This window comes from Falco cherrug, chromosome 1, assembly GCF_023634085.1.
Source record: "Falco cherrug isolate bFalChe1 chromosome 1, bFalChe1.pri, whole genome shotgun sequence".
Taxonomy (NCBI): Eukaryota; Metazoa; Chordata; class Aves; order Falconiformes; family Falconidae; genus Falco; species Falco cherrug.
In genome coordinates, this window is record NC_073697.1 from 41,231,445 (window position 1) to 41,252,860 (window position 21,416).

The 21,416-nt window shown below is 52.4% G+C and overlaps 1 protein-coding gene across 1 annotated transcript in view; it reads left to right on the top strand.

Annotated features, from left to right (window-relative positions):
• Nucleotides 1-452: 452 nt before the first annotated feature.
• LZTS3 (leucine zipper tumor suppressor family member 3) overlaps nucleotides 453-21,416 on the top strand; it is a 55,975-nt gene continuing 35,011 nt past the window's right edge. Inside the window, exon 1 of the mRNA XM_055712260.1 lies at nucleotides 453-633. The gene's annotated coding sequence lies outside the window, so the exon portion shown is untranslated. The remainder of the gene's footprint in view (nucleotides 634-21,416) is intronic.

Below are 21,416 nucleotides of genomic sequence, written 5' to 3' on the forward strand. Positions count from 1 at the left end.
CAGACACCTCCCAGCCCCAGCTGCACGCTGAGGGGCTGCCCGTGCCCCTCAGACACCCTACACCTCCGCTGACCCACTGCATGGAGCGTCACCGGGGCTCAGCTCTGTTGGGGGGACTCTTGTTTTTGGGGGGTGAGGGTGATGAGACACGGCAAGGCTGTGGGGGACCGGGCCAAGGCACCACCGGACCCCCAATGTCCCCTGTCCCAGAGCCTGGGGGAGGAAGGTGGCAGGGTGGGGGCGGGGGGGGCCATGCGGCATCCCATCATCCCCGGGCACAGGGCCATGGTCTGACCCGGCAGACCCCTGTCCTGGGGGGCTGGCGAGGGAAGAGTTAAAGGGAAGGCGAGCAGATCCTCCCTCCATCCTTCCCTTCCTCGCTGTTAGGCTGCTGTTTTAACAGGGGGTGGGGTCGGGGCTGGCCGCCGTTTGCCGCAAGAAGGGGGGGGGAAACGTGGCTGCGAGTGTGTGTCCGTGTGTCTCTGTGTGTGTGTTGGTGACAGATGACAAAATGAGATGAGACCCCTCGGACGGGAGCGGCCACCCGGCTGCGCAGCCTGATTGCCAGCCTGGTCCCTGCCCACCGCTGCCCAGCGCCGGGGACCGGCCCGAGCCCCAGCATCCCCGCCAAGAGTAAGGCTGGGGGGGGGGGGGAACTGGGGGAACTGGGAAGCCGTACTGGGAGGCGGGGGATGTGGGACAAGCTAGGGGGTGACAAGGAGCGGAGAGGGGGGTTGTCCCCTGAAGGTGGGAGATGTGGGGTGCACAGAGAGCAAGGTGGGGGACCTGATGCTGGAGCTTGGCTTGCCAAAGCCTCCCCGCCCCAGATATAATTTGTTTGGGGGAGGGGGGAGATTTTGGGGAGGGGGTGGGTGGGTGGAGGATGGGCTGCCAGCGCCGATTTCTGGTGTGACGGAGCGGAGGGAGGCTTATTTGTGCCTAAAGTCGCAGCTGCCTGGATTTGGCCCCGCGGGGCCGTTTTTGGATATGACAGCACCCAAAAATAGAGTGCAAGGCAGGGAGGGCGAGGGGGGGGCAGACCTGTTTGCCAGTGCTTAGCAGGATCAGGTTATTCCCCCACACCCCCCCACTCCCCTTTCCCTTCCTCAGCTTCTTTTATTTATTTCTTTATTTCTTTTGCGGTGATGTCAGGGAGGGGAGCGGTGGCTGGGGATGGGGGGTTGGATTCAGGCGAAGGAGGTTGCTGGCGGTGGAGTGATTAACGTGCAGTTGCTGGGAATTATGTCATCTGCCTCGGTGCTGGGTGGCCCTCGCCCAGCAGCAGCGGGGAGGGAGGGAGGGACGACATGGGGGGACGTCACGACATGGGGCTCCCTGCTTGGGACTTCACCCGAGGCAGCACTGATGCCTCCCCGGCTTTGCGAGGACGTGGGCATCGAGCGTTCCCCAAAACCCCTTGCAACCCCCAAGCCATGGGTGCATGCTGGCAGGGCTGTGGGTGCACAGCCACCCTGCAGCCCTCTGCCTCCTGGGGTGCCCAGGCCCACGGGCTCCAGCCCCACACAGGAGAGGAGCAAGTTGCTGCTCTTCCGGCTGGCTCGTCCCACTCGTTGGCCCAGCGGCCGGGTTTGGAGCAGCTGGAGAGGGTGTTGTGATGAAGGAAGGATGAAGGCAGGCATCCCCTCTGCCAGCTCCCCCGGAGCCAGCAGGGCTGGAGCTGCTGCACTGCAGCAGAGAGCCCCATCTGGGGATGCAGGTGTGCCTGGAGGGGAGCGCAGGGACCCCCTCTGCCCCCTACTCTCACTCCTCAGAGCTGAGGCCAGAGCCTGGGGACTTGTGGCTGCAAGTCGCCCCCCAGGCTGGCTTGTCCCTCTGCTCCAGAGGGGAGCGTCAGGCTGCTGGATGCTCCACAGCCTCCCGAGCATCCCCCCGGGCATCCCCTGCCCCTTCCCTGTGGGGAGCTGGGGAAGGAGGACAAGGCCTGCCAGCTAAGCCAGGCATGGGGCCCCGCTGTGCATCAATACCCTCTTCCCTCTGCTCCGCATCCCGTGCAACCCCATGCAGCCCCGTGCAGCCCCATGCACCCCCATGAAATCCCATGCAGCCCTGTGCAGCCCAACGCACCCCATGCAGCTCCATGCAGCCCCGTGCGAGCCCCATGCTGCCTCATGCATGTTGTGCAGCCCCATGCAGCCCTGTGCAAGCCCCATGCAGCCTTTTGCATGCTGTGCAGCTCCATGCTCCCCACACAGAGCTTCATGCAGCCCCCATGCACCCCACGCAGCCTCACACACCTTGTGCAGCCCCATGCAGCCCTATCCTACCCCATGCAGGTCCACACAGCCTTATGCACCCCGTGCAGCCCTGTGCAACCCATGCAGCCCCATGCAGCCCTGTGCACTGTGGCAGAGGGTCAGGCAGGGAGAGGAGCAGGCAGATGCAAGCAGGAGGGCTGCAGGGAGATGCAGAATGGAGGTAGGAGGGGTGGACAGATGCTGTAGTGGGGCCACGCTGGCATTTTCTGCCCCATGTCGCAGTACATCAGAGGAGTGATGCCAACAGTTTCTTTAATACAAGCTGGGAGTCAGCAAGCACAATTTGAGCCAGGGGATGGCACTTGCCCTGTGGGATAACCTTTGGCAGCTCCCTTAGCTCTTCTGTGTTCTGCTTTCAACAACCTCAGGCACATCCTTCATCCTTAAACCTGCTTGGGCAGCGGATTATGCCAGCAGATGAGCCCTCAAGGGAGGTGCTGGCATTAAAAGACAGTGCAGGATCTCAAAGCACCCCCAGTCTCAAGCAGCCGGGGGTGGGAGGCTCCTCCATCACGTGTGGTTCGTTCACCCGTCCTCTCTCCACGCAGGGAACCGTGCGCCGTGCGGTTTGTTTATGTGTGGCCCTGGTTCGAGCGGCGATCTGCCGTGGCTATATATAGCATGCAATGCTGTCATCCGAGTTCAGCCTGGCTGGGGAATTTATTTTCTGCAAAGGTTGGGAGGCAAATGGTCTGAGAACAGACGTGGAAATGCCAGAGTGGTGTGATTCCCTGTCCGTGCTCCCGCAAGGGAACGGGGCATGTTGTCCTGAGTGTTGGCCTTGCAGTGACAATGGGGCAGAGCAGGAATGTGTGGAGGGGCTGAAATTTCTCCCGTTGGCTCCCTGCAGCAGGGATGGGCATTTAAAAAGCGATGCAGCAGTGTGCATGGCTGCATGGGCTCCGTAGAGGAACGAGACTCCCTCCTTCTTGAACTCTTTGCTGGGTCACTGGGCTGATGGCTGGAGGGACCAATGCCCAGCCCCCAGATCTAAAAGCAGGAGGTACAAAAGCATCTGAAAGTCCAACAGCTGGTTGCGAGAGCCTAGGTATTTGGGAGACAGTAACAGCTTGTCCTACCAGCGATGAGACTGGGAGAGCTCCAGCCTCCATGGGAGCTGCAGCATCAGCCCTGGGCACCCGCCGCAGCAACCATCGCAGGGGCATCACCATGTTGTGGTGCACCATGAGGGCACCTCTTGGTTGCCCATCCTTCCACAGAAGAGAAAAGATGGTCCCCTGCCTTAAAAAAAAAAAAAGAAAAAAAAAAAAGAAAAAAAAAAAGAAAAAAAAAGGCAGTTGGGGAGGGTGGTTTCCAAAATGCACTGTGAAAACCACATTGCATCAGCAGCCAGGGGCACTTGCTGCATGATAACGCAGTGTGGAGCTGGAATCTGGATAAACTGGGCTGCAAAAAGTTTCTGAAGGGAGTTATGTCCTGACAAGGAAGCTTAAGAGTTAAGAGGGTGTTGCTGGAGCTGTTGCAGGGCTTAAAATCTGCTTTCTCATGATCGGGAACTGAGCACACCAAGGAAAGCCCAGCCATGCCTGGGGCTGTCAGAGAAATCCAGCAAACAAAGGGTGAAACGAGGAGATTTCTTGTTTCCCTTCGGAGGATCTTTCCCCATTAGTCATTCTTGTCACAGGAGCTGGCAAACACGGTTATTATTTGAGGGATCTGAAAGTGAAATGGAGGCACATGTCCAGGAGCCCAGACGTCCCTGCCCCGCCAGCCAGGGACAGCAGGCAGGGACTCCCCCCAGCCCCTCCAGCTCACCCACACTTCTCCACTATGGGTAAAGCCTTTATACCCCACACCGGGTCACTGGATTCCTCCTTTGGTTGTGCTTTCTGCAGCCTGGGAGTCCTTTTCATGCAGGACTTGGTGGCACCAGGAGCCACAGGTAGGCTGTGATGCTCCACCCTGGAGGTAGTCGTGGTCCAAGCTCTTTGAGACCCTGCAATAAGCCAGGTGGTTCCCAGCAGGGAGCAACATGCTCCCAAAACTCAGCTCTCCCATTGCCCTGCAGCCCCAGACACCATCGCAAGGGGAAAGGACCACACTGACACCCCTCATTTTTTGGATTTTTGCCTTTTCCCCGCTGTTCCTGTGGGAACACATCTTGGTGGGGTGAGGGGTGAGAAGGACATGTCTTCTGAGACCCTCACAGTGGTGGCCCCAGAACAGGAGGGGACCCGGCAGGGAGAGCACAGCCAGGAGGAGGTTCACCTTCCGAGGGGACAAGAAGGTCCACGTAGCTCCTTAAACAGCAAGGAAAGCAAAACCAAGTGTTAAAGCAGCTGGCTGGAGCCAAGAGCTCTCCTGGCAGAGGGAGCTGAAAGTCCCCTTGACCCAGCAGAGGAGCTGCAAAAGCTCCTGCTTCATCTCAGTGGAGCTGCTGCAAGGCTCCCCATGATCTCAGCTGAGTTTCCCCCTTGCAAAATTGTTTTTGCATTGAATATGTGGAACCTGCTGGTTTTACCTGGCTCCTGAGCCAGAAAGATTAATTTTTTCTGGGCCTTACTAGAGTTTGACCCGAGATGAGACCTGGTGGGCAGGTCTCTTCCCTCTGCCTCCTCCCCACTGACTGCTGCCATGGCTGAAATCTTCCTCCTTACGTGCATGCATTGAGTTTTGGAGTGGTCACAGGGGCTGGAAACATTTTGGGTTTTCCTTTGGATTAAAGTAGGAGGGGTCATGGGATAACGTGACTCCAGCAGCTGGAGCCTCACTGGAGCATGTAGACCATGACCAGCTTTTGTGCACAGAAGGATCCAGGACATCTACACCTACAGCAGCCTGGGCTAGCTCCGAGATCAGAGAAACCCCCGCAGCCTCCAGCAGTTGGAAGTTATGGGATTTATTCAGTGACCTGAGCTTTCCCTTTTACTCCAGGTTGGTTGTTTTTTTCTGGTTGCTTTCTGAGTGCCTGCGTGCTCTTTAGCATCCTCTGGCATCCTACCCACTCCCACCACCCACCCAACAGTCACCTCCAGCCTTTAGGTCCTCAACCGGTCCGAGTAGGTGCTGCTGGAGTCTGAACTTCAGCATTTATCAATGCAAAACGAACTCACACGCCTTACCCTCACACCAGCATGGAGACAAACAAGCCTCCCTTTTTGGGGGAGCAAATCCTGACTGCGGGCCAGCGAGATGGTCCAGGTTTAGACAGATGTAACAGAGCCTGTTCTCTCTGTAGGAAGCTCAGAAGAAAGATGATCATGTTATTAACACATGCCGCTCTTCACGCACCCAACCTCACAAATATTTATCAGCTGGAGAAATACATGGGCTCGGAAGTTGCCAAGTAACATAACAAGAGGCGCTTTTAAATAAATATATGTGTGTCTGCGGGTGACGAATTAACCAAATCCCTTGGTATGTGGCCCAAAGACATGTTTTCCTCTGAAAGCCCAGCACCAGTAATAATAACAATGATTCAAGCCAGGAAAAAAACCTGGGATAAGCAATTTCTGACCATGCGTCCAGCACCTAGTGAACCCCAGGAACAAACTGGTTCCCTGCTGGGAAGACCTGCAAGTAGAGCAATGCCCATCGGATCCGTGTACGCTAGGGAAAAATGGGGAATGAGGATGGGATGGGGGTGTTCATTTTGCAGGGCAGGTGGGAGCAAGCCCAGTGCACTTGGTTGGGTGCCATCCTGCATTGATACACCTCTCCTGTAGGTCCTATAGGACTGCTCTTCCCTATAGGCTCAGGTTTTCAAGATACCTTGTTGCAGACCCTGTGTCGTTCGGTGGGTCTCCACGCTGCCTTCCCTCCAGCCCTGAGGCCAGGCAGCAGGGCACATTGGACCTCTTTCTCTCCAAACCAGGTGGCTATTTCCCATAAATCCAGCGGGAACGTTGCTTGCCCCAGGCTGCCTGGGAATGGCATGCACTCTCCAGATGGCCAGGGTTTTCCTGTTTTCCTGTCACTAAATCCTGTGAAATCCTTGCTGTGACGCCAGTTTGCAAGTTTTGGGAGGTTATTAGGGGAGTAAGTGTTGCCAGAGAAGGGGAAGTGGGTTTGCTGATGGAGATCATTCACCCAGTTCCTCCGTCCATGGGGAAGCCCTGGCGTGTGGGGACAGGATCTGGTGGAGATGTTCCCATGCAAATCCACCGTCTCCTCCCCACCATCACCAGAGAGCATGGCCTGAGATTTTTGCAAGAAGGTTGTCGTTTTTGGGGCGTTTTGGGGTTCTTGCCTGAACCAAAGCATGAAGGGAGACAACCTGAGAATGAAACTGGTAGGCAAAGTCAACTGGGTGAGCATCTCCAGCTGCATGGTTCTGGGGAGGACCAACACTGCCTGGGGTAAAGGGGGCAAAAGACAGGCTGGATGAAGTGATGGTGGCGGATGTTACTCAGAGAGGTTGTAGATGCCCCATCCCTGGAAACATTCAAGGACAGGAGCACCTCCCTGCGCTCACAGCCATTGCCACGCCCTGCAGACACGTGCTGGAGATGATGCACAAGGGGAGGTCAGAGCTTTTATTAGCCCAGCTGCTGGAGCTGGAAAAAACAGACCAGCTTTTGAGCATAGGAGCTTGTCTCCTTGTCCCTGCTTTCTAATTATATCAGTTGATCTAGTACAAGCTCATTCCATTCCCCATGGACCGTTGCCTTCATTACATGCCCAGCTCTGCCCTTTGCAAGCACTTGAAGGAACAGCCAAGCCATCCCACCTGAGACGTTGGGAATGGGAGGACTGGCCACCCCACCTCAGACATTTCCCTGCAGTGGGGTCTTCTGCCTCCAGTGAAGCAAGGAATTGCAGGGCGATGGGGGACAGGGACATGCTGGTGTTTTTTTATGGCCAGACCATGCATCTTGCCCTGCTGTTGTCCACCCGGGGTGATTGCTTCAAAGCTGTGGGTTGGAAAGCCAGGGAGGGCTGTCCCTGTAATGGTGGCAGCTGGGTTGGCTCTTTTGGGTGGCTCAGAGAGGTAAGGACAGAAAGGAGAGGATGGAAACATCCCCAAAACTGTCAGGGCGGCAGAGCTGCCACCCCCCAGCCCCCTGCACCACACAGAGCAGCTCCCATGGCTCTCCTCCCCCAGGCACCATAGTCCTGCTCTCACTGCCTAGGGCAGGGGGGCTCTGGAAAAAAACAGGACCTGTTCTTGGCTCAAATTTCTCCCTCGTCAAATAAATAAATTTCTCAAAAGGCCTCTCAGAGAAGCCACAGCTCCACCCAGTTCCAGTTCGGCAAGGGCGTAAATACCCGTCTCCGGGAGCACGCTGAATACAGCCCATAAAGCATGGTGCTCGTGCCAGTCTCAGGGAGACCCTGATGTTCTCCACAGCTTCCAGCTCCTCCTGTAATGTAAATAATAAATCACTGCTGCCGAGCTGGTCCCTGGCCAGCCATTGCGCAGCAGGATTTTGCCCTCCTCCTTCCTCTGATCTGCAGGCTGCTGCCCTCTTCCTCCCGGCTGCTACACTCTTCCTCCCTCCTCGTGGTCTTCCAAGCCAGGATGCAGTCACAGTTGCATTTGCACACCCCAGGGGTTGACCTTTTTGGGGATCAGGATATCCCCAACAGCCAAGAGTTGGTGCAGCGGTGTTGAGTCCTGAGCGAAAAGTCTGTTTTCTGTTTTGCGCTCTGCTACTGGCATTTCATGTAGTTCTTAACCCTGCAGACCTCAGTTTCCCTCTGCCAGGCTCTGTGGCAGCCACAAACCCAGGGCAGCAATGGTAAGGGATTGTACTGAGCGAGAACTAAACGGGACTGCGATGAGATATTTTCAAACCCGACCACGTGGCTAAAGCAGCAAATGTGCCACCTGCGCACGTTTGGGGTGGGTAATCCCCTGCAGGCAACAACCAGTCTGTTCTCCAGCAGAGCCTGTTTCAAACCAACCCACGGCCTGGTGACATTCCTCAGTGCTAGCCAAGGGCTTTGTCTTCCCCTCCACGCTCTAAGGGGCCCAAATTAGCTTTTAATAATAATAACATTAAAAAAAAATAAATCCCTGGGCAAACAATCCAACCCAGGCGCCCGCCAGGACAGCAAACACTCCTGGAGGGGCACCAGGTGTGGTGCATTCCTGGTAGCCAGAAAAGAAAGGAAGGATTATTTCCCTCTGGCAGCAATGTGCCGGGGTGAGCAGTAGCAGCCAGCCTGGTGGGGAGCAGGGGAGCCAGCCTGGGCCCCAACACGGCTGGGTCGTCCCCAGCGTCCGGCAAGGTGGGTACATGTCTTTGGGAAGAGGTCCCTCAGCCAAGGCGTGAGCAAAGCCTTGAGCGCCAGAGGCAATTAATGGTGGCATTTCTTTGTTAAATATGTTTCCCCCTGTCTGGGGCACGGGGTTTCATGTGATAAAAGGGATTTGTTTATCCTAAAAACAAGTCCTACAAGCCACCCAAGCTACCCCCGAGCAGCCTCCCCATGCCACCAATGCCCACGTAGCCTGCACAGCTGTCTCAGTGTCAGGTTGTGTGTTGCATCTGCCACTCGGTGGTTATTCCTCGAACCTGGAAAACGTAGTTGTTCCTTCTTTAATGAATGTTTCCATCAATCTGTTGATCTTGTCCCTTAGAAGTCAAGGATGGTTAGGACACGGTGGTTATAGCACCAGCCCCAGCTTTGGCCAGAACAGGGAAAACCCTTTTGCTTCAGTTGTCCACACCTGACACAGGGTAAAAAGCAATTTTGCACCCTTCCTGGGGTTTTAAAGACAGGAAGAGATTTGGGTTCCCGGATAATGTTTCTCTGGGCCAGCTGCTGTGATAAAACTGGGGCATCTGCCAGTGCCAGAGCCAGGCAGCAAAACTCCCCCTGAAAGTTCAGCACAAGGTTACAGCAGGCATCCCTGTCCTCCAAGGGAGAGCACGCAAGAGATAACACCAGCGCGCACACACACGTGCACAAACACACATCCCGCACATCCCTGGCACATCCCAGCAGGGGCCGTGTCTCCGTTTCATGCCCCACTGCAGGAAGAAGAATCCCTTCATTTTCTTCGGACACTTATCCTCTAAGGATCTTGATCCCGGGGGCGAGTGACACAAACACCCTTTAAATCCATCACAGCGGGCTTAGGGGAGGATTAGCCGATGCCTCTGCTGGCTTTATGCCACTCTCTGGCTCAGGGTTGGAGCTAGTTGTGGAGCCCCACATCCCACCCTGGTAGCCCCATCCAGCTTCAGGCTTCCATTCCCCAAAGGAGATGCTTGCAGGCAGAAATAGAGCAAGCCCGGCTCTAACTCCCATCAGGAAACCATTGCATCCCAAGCAAGCCCAGGCTGGCAACTCACTCCTAGAAGTGGCAAACGTTTTTAATTGCAGAGCTGGTTCTGGTGCCGGTTGAGGATGTGGATGCGCGTTGCCTCCTGCTCTCTGCCTGCACCATGCCTGTGACCGGGGAGCTGAGAGCTATTTGACCTTGGCATTGCCTGGGAGGGGAGAAAGCCCCCCTGCTCCCCTCCTTTGCGGGGCTCCCTACAGAGGAGCCCAGATATTTCCCCAGTGAAGACCTGACTTTGCCCTCTCATGCCAAGCTGGCTGGCTGGTGGGCACCGTCCTTCTCTGTCATCCCCTTCATGTCTGCAAGCAACTACCTGGCTCACTTTCCATTCTTGACACTTTTCCTCAATTTGTCTCAGCGCTGTTTTTTTCCCCCTTATCTCCACTGCCACCCACTGCATCTCCTTTACCTCTTCCCATTTCCCCTCATGAGGGCTTTTTGACTGTGACAGGTCTCACAGATCCTCCCAGGATAGCTTTACGCCAGCACAGGCAAGCTCCTGTAATAGCTGTTGACACTGTAACTTCATTTGAATCGATCTTGTTTGCTAATTAGCTGATTGCAGTAATTGGTATGAATTACCTTGGGGGATTCTGCCTCCCTGGGGGTCAGCAGTGTCCCACGTAAGAGGTGGGAATCTCAGGAGTGAGATGGCTTCTGCTCCAGGGTCACCTCTTACAGGTATGGCTATGACTTACAGAGATGCAGAGGAGTTGCAAGAGGGGAACTACAGCCTGGTACAGTGATCTTTAATGCCCAGAGTGCCCTAGAGGCACCAAACCCTCCAGCACATTCAGACCAGCTACTGGAAAGCCTAAAATGGATAAAAGTGCCTGTTTAGGGCGTGAAGTGATGAGTGGATGCAACTCTTCGCTCTTCCTCAAAATGCAACTGGAGATCACTCAAATATTGGGTTAAAGATAAACCAAAGTAGCTTTTCTCAGAGGGCATAATTCCCTTGCAAAACTTCACTGCTAAAAACCAAAACGTCATTAGGGTGGGTGAGGAGGAGCCAGGCAGTGTCAGTGCCCGTCCGATGGCATCAAACCATTTGGGGGGTCCAAAGGCAACCTTGGGCATGAGGTATCTCTGAGAAGCTTTGTGGCAGGGGTGATACGGGGAAAGATCAGTGGGTTTCTCCTCGTCCTAGTCCTTTTTTCTCTACGCACCAGCTTTGCAGGGAGGATGGAGGCTGGGAGGACCCCCACAGAGCCCAGCTAGAAACAGCCCTGTCCCAGCCCCTTGTCAACCAGTCATGATCCATCACTTCACCACTCCCCACCATACACTTTAATGATAACTCATACTCATTTTTTAACCAGAATAACTGCATCACTCCAAACTAAAGCATTTCATTTGAGCCTATTTCCATCTGTAAAGCTGCCTGGGTCATCTAATACAACCTGCCCTAAATGAGGTTGAACAAATCTGTGAAGTCCTATTTTGCATGAGCTGTCTATTTATATTGATGGCTTCCCACGCTCCATCCCTCCAGTCCTGCATCACTTTCTGCCAGGCTAAGCTGCATCACTCCAGCTCTTCTTCTTTCCACTCTTTGTTGAATATTGCCCTGCAATTATCCTCTTTCCAGTCTTCTGGGATCAGAGAGCAATCTCAGCACTGTTTAGAGAGGATGAGCAACCGGCCACACCACTCCCCACCCTGCTTCTATGGGACTCCTGGGAGCAAATTAATCTGAGCTCGCTGTTTAAAAATGTTTATCCCTAGGCCATGCCATTTAGTTTCTTCCTGGGTTACTAATGGACTAGAAAGCACTTCGTCGCCCCTGTGCAATACGAGAACATCAGCCTGCTTTTGCCAAAGCCAGAGGAGAAATTATTGAGCGTTTCTGCCTTTTCCCCATTGTTATCAGCAATCTTCTCATCTCTAGCTTGGGGACAGGGAACACTGCTGCAGCTCAGTTATTTTGCTGCTCTTCATTTTGCAAAATCAAATCAAAAGTTGCTTCCTCCCTGTTGTCCGTGAACCTCCAGAAGAGACCTGATATTGCCAATGCTCGGGAAAGGGACTAATTCATTGCAAACTGAATTGCAGAGTAAATGCCACAATTTTCTTGACCCAGAATACCATTAGGATCTTTTCAGTAGCCAGTGATGATTCTTTTGTATGTTGGGTGGGGAAAAGACAACCCAAATGAAACTGGGTTCTCCAAGACCCTTTGACTCTCTGCCAGTGCTGCCAAAAGGACGGATTGTTAGCCAGACCTTTTATTCTTTATTTTAAGAAGGTGAAACTATTAGCTGGGCATCCACTGGCTGCATAAAGATCATAAACAGGTCTCAACCACATGTAACGCCATCAGCCACTGCCAGCCACCCTGGCTGCAGAACCTTGCCATCTGTGTGGGTCACTTGTCCTCCTCTGGAATGACAGTGGGGCCACAGGGAGCCCCAGGGCCAAGTGTCACAGTCACAGCCGATGCAAGCCACCTCTGCAGCCAGGTTTTCAGGTCAGCATGACCTGAGGCTTCCGTAACCTTCTGCAACCATCCCTGATGCATTCTGAGCGCTTGGCAGAGGCAGAAAGCAGGCGGTGGTGGATACTAAAGGAGATCCTGGGTTTGCACTGTTTACCTGGTAGCTGAGTTTCAAAACACGCAAGAGGCAGCCAGACCCATCCATGGGGTCTCAGCAGCAAAAGGGACATGCTGGGACTTTGTGATGGCTTGTGCTTGCTGTGGTAGAGGGGTGAAGACCCCTGGCAGCTTATAAAAAGGCTGCATCAGACCCAGCCAAATAGGAGCTGGCCAGGAGCTGGATACCCCATTTTTACCACTGCGGAGGAGTTTTGCTGGTGGAGCTGTCATGGAACAGCTCTGCAAAAGATGAGTGGCATGCATGGGGGTGGCTGGCTTGTTTGATCTAAGGGAGGAGCTGGGTGAAGACATGGGGCTTGTCAGAGAGAAGACCCAGGCAGAGAGCAACAGCAGTAGGAGAAGCCGATGCTTTTCCTCTCCAAAGGTCTGCATGGTTGGACACAATGAAATTCCCTCCTCCCTCTCTTACCCTAGAAGGCCACAGCCCAAGAGGCATTCAATGCCGCATTTGAATCCATTCAAAACACATCAGGGTCAAACCTTTTTAATGCAAGAAAGAAAATAAACCCAAAGACAAAAAGCTATTCTGGAGGAGGGGAGGGGAAGGAAGTGGCTCCCAAAATACCAGTGACAACACTTTCTTTAACCCCAGCTGCAGCTGTGGGTTGGGTGTCTCTACACCAGTGGGACCTAGCCAGGCAGAAGATGTGAGCACATCCTTCTGCACCTTTCTTTTGGTAGGAGAGGGTCCCAGTGACCAAATCACAGAGTTTTGGTTATGTTGGGTTAGGACCATGAGATTTGGGTGCTGGAGAGGGGGCATCTTTTGGTGGGAAGGGTTGAGCAAGTCAGGATGGGCTCCTGCAGGGAGAGGGGAGTTGGCTAGCACCAAAGCTCACCAAGCTGGTTGCATCTGGCTTAAATACCATTTAATACAATGTGGATGCCTCCTCTACCCCATCTCCTGATCTCCTGTGGTCACCACCTCTCTGGCCAACAGGACCCCATGGCTGTGTGGGCTCCTGGAGTCACCTCGTAGCTTTCAGAGGCTGTGTTGCCCGTGGCTGTGATCCCAGCTGGATGGCTGGAGGCAGCCAGACAAAATCCTGCTCCCTGCATCTCCAAAATAATTGGGGTTGTATCTTCCCTGCATTTCTGCTCTTTAGCTGGAACCACTAAGCTTTTTGAGCTTTTTGGCTTTTTGAGAAGAGGCCTTCAACCCATTCCTATGTGGGTTTAAAGCTCTGGCACTCGGGAAGAGGTGGGGGAGGTCTGCAAGCTTGAGGAGGGAGTGGATTTCAAACCAGAGACAACTGAAATCCAGTTTGATGGGAATGGATACATACAAGGTCCTACTTTCTGTTGGGCGTCTTATTGCAGTGGAAGAGGGCACCTGCAGTATAGAAAACCCCACTGGTAGGGTGCACCCCAAAAGGGATCCAAACAAACCCCTAGAGAAGAAGAAAAGAGTGAGGGTGCTCAGCCCACCCTCCTTTCAATCCGACCTCTGCTGGGATGCTGACCCTTCTCCCACAGGCCCTCTTAGTGCCATCTCCCACCCCAGGACTCCCGTGTGCTCCTGAAGACAGGGCTGTCCCTCAGAGGATGACCAGGGGTCCCTCTGGAGACAAGCTCATGGTCTGTTTGGAGCAGCTCAGAGACAGGCGATTTCCCCACAGCCTGCCATGTCTCTCAGGAATTTGCAGTCTGTGATGGGTGAATCAATATGAGTGGGAAAACTCTGGCTATTTTTATGACCACTGCCATCTGGGGGTGTTTAACCCCTCTCCCTGCTCCCACAGCCGTCATCTCAGCAGTGCCTCACTTGTGGTGCGGCCACCTCAGATTGGGAGTGAAGTCAAAGGCAAAGCTCAACAGCCACCATTAACACAATGCTGATGCTAGCAATAATGGCTCTTCAGAGGCAGTGCCAGACTAGAAGCAGGCAAAAAAGACCCTTCCCATGACAAATAGGTGCCAGCCTCCCAGGGTGGTGCTTCCTAGGATGAGGAGATGAAGGAGGCAGGATCAAGGTGACCAGGAAGAGGCTGTTAAGAGCCATGAAGACAAGGCAAGAAGCTGTGCGGAGATGTTTTTTCCAGGGTCTACCTATCTGCTTCTTCAAGTGCTCAGAGGTCTGTCTGCACCAGGGTGATTCCCCTACTATAAATGCACAAAGTAAAAAGCTCCTCACCAAGTCATGGAGAGCTTCTCCAGATCTTTCACTCCTCCTGGAACTAAGGGCCACTTGGCATCATGGCATAGTACAGCTAAACAGAGGATCTGGGTCCTTAGCATCTCCTCAGGGGCCAAACTGCCTTCTCCCAGGGTTGTTTTTGCTTCCCACAGTGTACCCAAAACATCAGCCACCATCTCCCCTTCCCCACCATCCCACCTTCCTGATGGAGATGAGTTCCTTGTCTTGCCTTGCTCTGACAACTGCCCAGCCTGCTGCTCTCCTCTCCAGAGCTGTGTCCCCTCCTTCCCATCCTGCTCATGCCCAGCCCTGGCTGCCCTGGACTGACACAAGAAAGCAAAGGTTTCCCCAACAATAAAATATCTTTTCGTGGAGACAGCATGCAGGACGGTCCTATTGAAAAATTCACGCTATGTTTTCAGTGTGTCAGCAATTAAACCAGGCAAGTGACACGGATATAGCTACCTTCATGATGGTTAATCTATCCTCAGTTTAGAAAATTCCCTGGTTTATTTTGTTTTAGTTTAGCTTTAACATTAACACATTAACATTAGTTAATGTATTAAGGTATTTTGTGAGGGTTTTGTGGGGTTTTTTTCCAGTATCATGCACACACTCTGCATTATGATCATTAGTTTTCCCAGATCTTTCTCTGAACTGTTACTTTCCTGGGATGCCGTGGGGGCACTTTGTGTTTTAGGGATGAACAGCAGGGAAAATCAATATGAACAATGGGCAAGGATAGATAAAAAGGGGTCAGTTAGACAGCCTGCTTTATATTCCCTCAATACACTCCCAAATCTGACTTCTGTGCATTTTGCACTTGCTCATGGCGGATTTCTGGTCATTGAACTTGTCAAATTTCCCCTTGAACCCAGGTACCCATTGAGCATCAGCTCTGTCCCATGGCAGGGCACGCCCCAGACCAGCTACTGCTGCATGAGGAGGGGTTCTCTTAATTTTCATCCTGATTTCTTCCTTTACCTGCCTCCTGAAAGTTTTTGCCTAAGTTTTCTTCCCTTCCACACTGAAAATGAGACAGAGATCAACATCTCTGTGTCATTTGGCCATGACTCCAGTCCTGCTCCCAACTGCAAGCTTTCTGAAGCACTGTCCCAAAGACACCAACGCGCTTGTAAAGCCTCCTGGGTATGTCTGAGCAATTCATCGGCATGGATTCATTTAAAAACCTGCAGAGGAAAAATGCTGAAAATACTTCTGGTATTTGTACAGGCAGATCCCACGGCAATCCCTGTCAGCAGCACAGGTGAGGTGAACGGTGTGGGATTGCTTGCAGCTCAGACAAATTAATAAGGATGCTGTGCCGAGATGAATTCTGCCCCAAATATATGAAGTGCAAGCTTGTAACATGTGCCAAGCTCCTCTGGAGCTTGTTTCACAAGTGCTTCCCATTTTACATGCACATCTGAGGCATCCTGCTGCCCTGATCTCAAGGTAGGGCTGAGAAAAAAATAGAGGAGTGGTGAGACCAGGTGGTTGCTCAGCCTCAGGCAGCTGCCTTCTGCCTTTGCACATCTTTGCCCTGTACCAGCACAAAGCACCAGGAGCCTTTGCCTGGCTTTAGGCTGTAGATGCCAGGCTGATTCGGGTTGGATGGACAGCAGAAAGCAGGGTGGTGGGAGATCAGTGGAGGTGTGAGGCTTGGTCACCAAAGTCTTCTTGCTGTGCAGTGGGGGCTGGATGGATCGTGGGCGGATCCTTGGCCTGATTTAGGGTGTATTGGCTATTTTCTTAGTGCAAGGTGTTTGTGCTGAGCTGACCAATGCATGCAAACCTGCTGGGACTAGGGAAGAGGGATGTTATGAAGGGCTGGTGTGTGGTCCATGCTCAGCAAGGAGAGGGGAGGGGAGGACAAACACTGAGCTACATGGACGTGGGATGGGAACTGAAGGTCACCTCATCTACTTCTTCACATCTCCCTCCCACAACCACAAGTCAAGCAAGTGTTTCTCAAGTCATTTGTCATCTGTAAGGCTTGGACCAGTACAGAAAAAAAGCCTAAATGCACCAAATACAGCCCAGGAAGAAACACAACGCAGGGTTACAGTCAGGATCTCTCTAAGTGAGGATGAAGAGGCCAGAGGGATGGATGGCTTCTGTGCACAGAGCTGGATGTCCCCTTGTGTGGCAGTACAGGTGCCCTGCTGTGACTTCATGGAGCAGAGAGCAGCCAGGAGTGCCGTGTCCAAACTCATCCCTTGCCAGCTCCAGAGCCAGCATTGCTATGGAGATGATTTTCATCTCCACCTAACACGTACCACAAGTCTGCTTCAAACGAGTACCTAGGAGCTTCTCCCTGGCCTTGCTTTGTTGTTTCAAGACTTTTGGTCACAATATCCCATAACAGATGTAACAGGATAACAAAAGATACAGAGAAAGGGAATCAGTAGGGAGTGGGGTTTTATGGAGGACAACTATCTAGGCTAGAAATCTCCAGCCTGGGAAAATGACTGAGAGGAAGGTCTAAATACAAGGGTCTGTAAAATCATCACTTGCAGGGGGAATATTTCTCATAATGCAACAATAACGGATCTCAAATCATTTTCATTTGCTCTTTGCATTCACCTTCAGGTAGCCTTGTCATTGGTGTGACCTTGAGGGAGGCTGGGGTCTGCTCTCGGACACACTTGCCCCAACAGTCCCGGAACAAAGCAGGCTTGAAACCCCTCTTGCTCACAAGCTCTGCCTGGCTCCCTAAACACACTCCCCATGACGCTGAAGTGTGTCAGCGCCCAGAGCACACTTGGCTTCACAGGTGATGAAAACACCAGCTAGACAGAGGTTAAAGATCTTTCCTAAAATGTATTTGAAGCTTGGGGACCAGGAGAAGGGGTGAGCTGTGCATGGGGCATGGATGATTACAGACGTCGCTGCTTTGACAGATGTGGATAGGCTGTGGAGAGCAGAGAAGCTTGACCTGAGCATCCTCTGGAGGATTTGCAGCTCTGGAGGGGAGATGAGGGAGGGGGGCCATGCTGTAAATGAAAATCCAGTCTTCAAGCTCCATCCAAAAGACATGTATGGGTGTCAAGGACATCACTGAGTCTGGAGAAGGCATCTTGCTGCCTGATGAGGCAGAGGCAGAAGCTGAGGCGTTTGGGACTTGATCCTGGCCATGAGGAGTTTTTCAGTGCCTGGCTGAGACCTCTGTACTTCAGCACAAGGCCAGATAAATGTGGTGACCACCTCCTCCTGGGTTCTTACAGGGTGGTTGCTGCTGGTCTGGCACTAACTGGTTGTCAGCAACTGAAAGGAGCCTGAGGGCCAAGAGGTGGTTAAGGAAGAAAATCAGCTTTATGTGTGGGATGGGAGACTATTTGACCAGGAGAGGTGCAGGGACATGCACATGGGAGGACGGGGTGGGGAAGATGTCAGCTGTAATGGGAATGGGACGGGAAGGACTTGGGAGGAACGTGGCAGGATCTGGCATGGCTTCTGCAAGAGGAGCAGGCTGGAACTCTTCAGCCTGGAAAAATGATGGCTAATGGGAGATATGAAAACTGGAAGCTGGAGGAGAATTATTAGATGGGCTTGCCTTAGGCTTTTGGCACCACTGGGAGAGAGGATCTGCGCTTGGTAGGTGTTAACCTGACCTGGTAAATCTGGTCTCCTCTCCTGGCTGATAGCGAGCAAGGGACTGAACAGGTATGGTCAGCTTAGACCAGATTAGCTGGGTCCAAGTTCTTGGCCATATGTCCTTGTCCTATCTAGACCCTGAATCAAAACTTTCTGTGTTCTTTTGAAAACATCCAGAGCTTGCTTTCTCCTCTGCAAATCATTTACAAAATTGCTTTCCCTTTCCCCCGCTCCCACACCATCCTTCTCCACCCTCCTCTTCTCTCCACTTAGAAAGAAGTGCCCTTTGCTTTGCGACTGGAGTATCATTCCCTGCCTTCTCCCCGTGACACTGGTGTTGGGGAGGAAATAATTTCTGAAGAAGAAGGGGTATTTAGTGGTTCCCCAGAAGCAGAGGTAGAAGCACTACCCTGGGAGCCCAACGCTACTTTCCTCTTGGTAGCAGAAGCAGTGTTGGCAGTCCCGAGGTGGAGTCTCAAGGACTCATTGCTTAGCGGGTTATCTACATGCTTAATTTACCCCTGTCCTCACAAACCCATTTGAAGCCTTTTCTCACAGCTGTAACCAAATACTGCTTTGGCAGCAAGCAAAGTGAAAACGAGACGTAAGCAGGGTTAGGTCAGGAGGGCAACGCAAGCAGGTTTTTCTCCCTGGAGGGGAGAAACACAGTACAATGCCACGTTACTCCATCGCTCCGTAAGCTGCTTTGCAAAGCTCAGGTGAGCAATAGAAGGCATGAAAGCCTGTAAAGGGAGGGAGGAAAATTTTCCAGTAAGGACAGAGCCATTGCCCATCAGATTTTGACAGCTGATGGTCATTTCATGGCTGATAGGGTCAATGAGGAAAGATTTTGGATCAGTCACAGGGTGCTGGAGGGAAAGCACAAGAGGACACCAGTGCCCTGCAAGAAAGTTTCGGCTAGAGACAGGTCAGCAGAGATAGAGACATCATGGTTTGTTGTTGGGGTTTTTTTTAATTTTTTTTTCCGGTTGTTTTTTATTTTTTTTTTTGCCTGTTGTCTGACCCTATGGGTTTTCATTTTTCTGGAAAGACCATTTCTGACCACTGACACCAGAGCTCCTGCAGCCCCTGAGAGTGATTGTAAACAGGAGCAAAAGGGTCTTCCTTCTGTGCAGGTCTCCCCTCACATCCACTGAGTTATTAGCCATCAGGGAAGCTGGCAGGGTTTCATTAGATATGGCTCTAATTACAGCTCCCTTTAGATTTGTAGCCCTCCTCTTTCTCCATCCTCTAGTTCTTCATAACTTGCAGGTGGAAAAATGCAAAACAGAGAAAGAGGGAGGATTTGTCACCCCTCTCTATAAGTCCAGGATAAAGACATTTTTCTATCTGAGGATGGTTAATGCAAGCTGCACACATGCACTCACACACACCCAACAATCCAACTAGAAACATTTTCTCATCGAGTCCTTGGGATGTTGGTGTTTGCTGCCATGCTCCTGGCTGTGCACAGCCCCACTTTTCAGAAATGCACTGGCTTGATGGGGTGTCTAAGGCTTTTCTGAAGTTAGGAAGCCTTCCAGATGAGATGTCCCCAGGCAAAACAGACACATGGCAAATGTGGTACTAGCAGTGCATGGCATGGGGCCGCGGGGGGTTACAGTAAGGAAATGGTATCTGTGCTCAGCCAAGCGATGCTAGTCCATCAGAGCCCTGAAAGATGACGTTGGGTTAGAGGTACACACCATGTTGCTGGAGGAGTCTCTCTGGGGCTATCTCCTCACCGATGCATTTGCAGCAGAACTACAGGCACTTCCTGGTGTTCTCAGGGCATTTATGAGCAAATGGGAAATGGGGAGGAAAGCCAAACTATACCTCATTTGCCCTCCATCCCTGCCCCAAGGCTTGCTGCTGTGCCCTTTGTGCTGCCAGACCCTGTGAAAGGGCAGCTACCCTCAGAGAGCAGAGCCTTGTCCCATGGCTGTCTCCAGCTCCACGAGCAAGACAGAGCACATGAAAAGCCCTCCATCAAACCAAGTTGTTTGCAACCTCTGCATCCATTTCAAGGCATTATTTTCTTTTTGCAGAGGATCTGGAGGGATGGGAGAAGCATTCAAAGCCCAAAGCTGGTTCTCAAGTCCAAAGCTGGATGAGCAAAAGGGTTTGTTTAATACAACAGAGCAGAGAACCCAGAAACCTGTGAGAGCAACACCTCCCTGCAAATCAGGTCATTTATTTAGCAAGTGAAAAACAGCTTCCCAAGGTTCAGAGCACTATGGTAGAAATCATAAAGCATTTGAAGGAGGTGGGAAAGCCAAGCCCTGGCTTTGCCACTCCTGCCCTCCCACTGGATCCCCACCATCCTGGCAGGCACCGAGGGAGACCACAAAAATATTTCACTCTTTAGACACCACTTCAAACCCTCAGAGCCACCCTTTTCATGGGCACTCGGGTCAGCTGCCACACTAAACTCCAAATATTTTCCTAGTTGGCAAATAAAAAAAATCTGTATATCCATGTCTAGCTCTATAGTCAATGTATGTGAAATGATAAAGCCCCTGGCACATATCTTGGAAGAGCTAATTATAGGATTTGGAAGCTAACGTGATAATATTTTCTTTAGATGTGTGGTGCAGATGTAATTACTTCTCCAGAGATGCCAGCCGCAGATGACGCAAGATGCCCTTATGTAAAAAGCTTTTATTATGCAGCTATGGATATTTTCCCTCTCTGGCCCATCCTCTACTTTCCCCTCAACGCCTTCCTTTCGTTTTTCACCCTAAACTCTCTATGACTTATTCAGAAGGTGACAGGGTGAGGTCAGTAGGCCAACAGGATGTCAAACAGAAGGGCAGTCTTGTAGAAAGCTGTTCCTGGGTTTCCCCATCCGCCTGGTCAATGAAGGAGCAAAAGGAGTTAATGGCTTTGCATCTGCTGCATTGGCTTCAGCAGGGCTGGGCGAAGGCCTCTATTCACCTTTCCGCCTGATGGAATGGAAGGGGGTCATGTTGGAGCCAGTTCTCGCCCCCAGCCCTGGCATCTACTATGGCTTGGACGTCAGCAGACGTTGGGCAGCCATCTGCTCCATCCGGCATGCAGTGGAGGAGCACCTGCATGGAGAGCCCACTGTCCCCTCTCCAAGAAGGGGCTGGAGGATGCCAAGAACTGCAGAAGAAAGCTGGTTTGTCATCGCAGGGATGAAGGGTTGGTGAGACACAAACATTTCAGTTGCTCCAAAGGTTGCTCCAGGGTACGCAAAGATCTCCCAAGTGACCCACAAAGTTGCTTCTGCCAGGGAGAAACCACAGCATGATCGCAGACCTCCAGCCAAAAACACTTCCAAACCAGAGTGATCTTTGCCTATGGACACTTTCTGAGGTTTTCCATTTTTTTTGCTTCACATTCTGTGTCCCACTGCTTTTCTCCTGTGGCTGGACAGGCAAGAGAGGTCAGAGGCATGGGTGCCTCCAGGGCATAGGCTTCCTTCTCCACGGGTGCTGGTTAAAGGGGGGACAGTCCCATGACATGACCAGTAAACCCTGCCTGACTGCAAATATTCAGGACAAAAGGTTG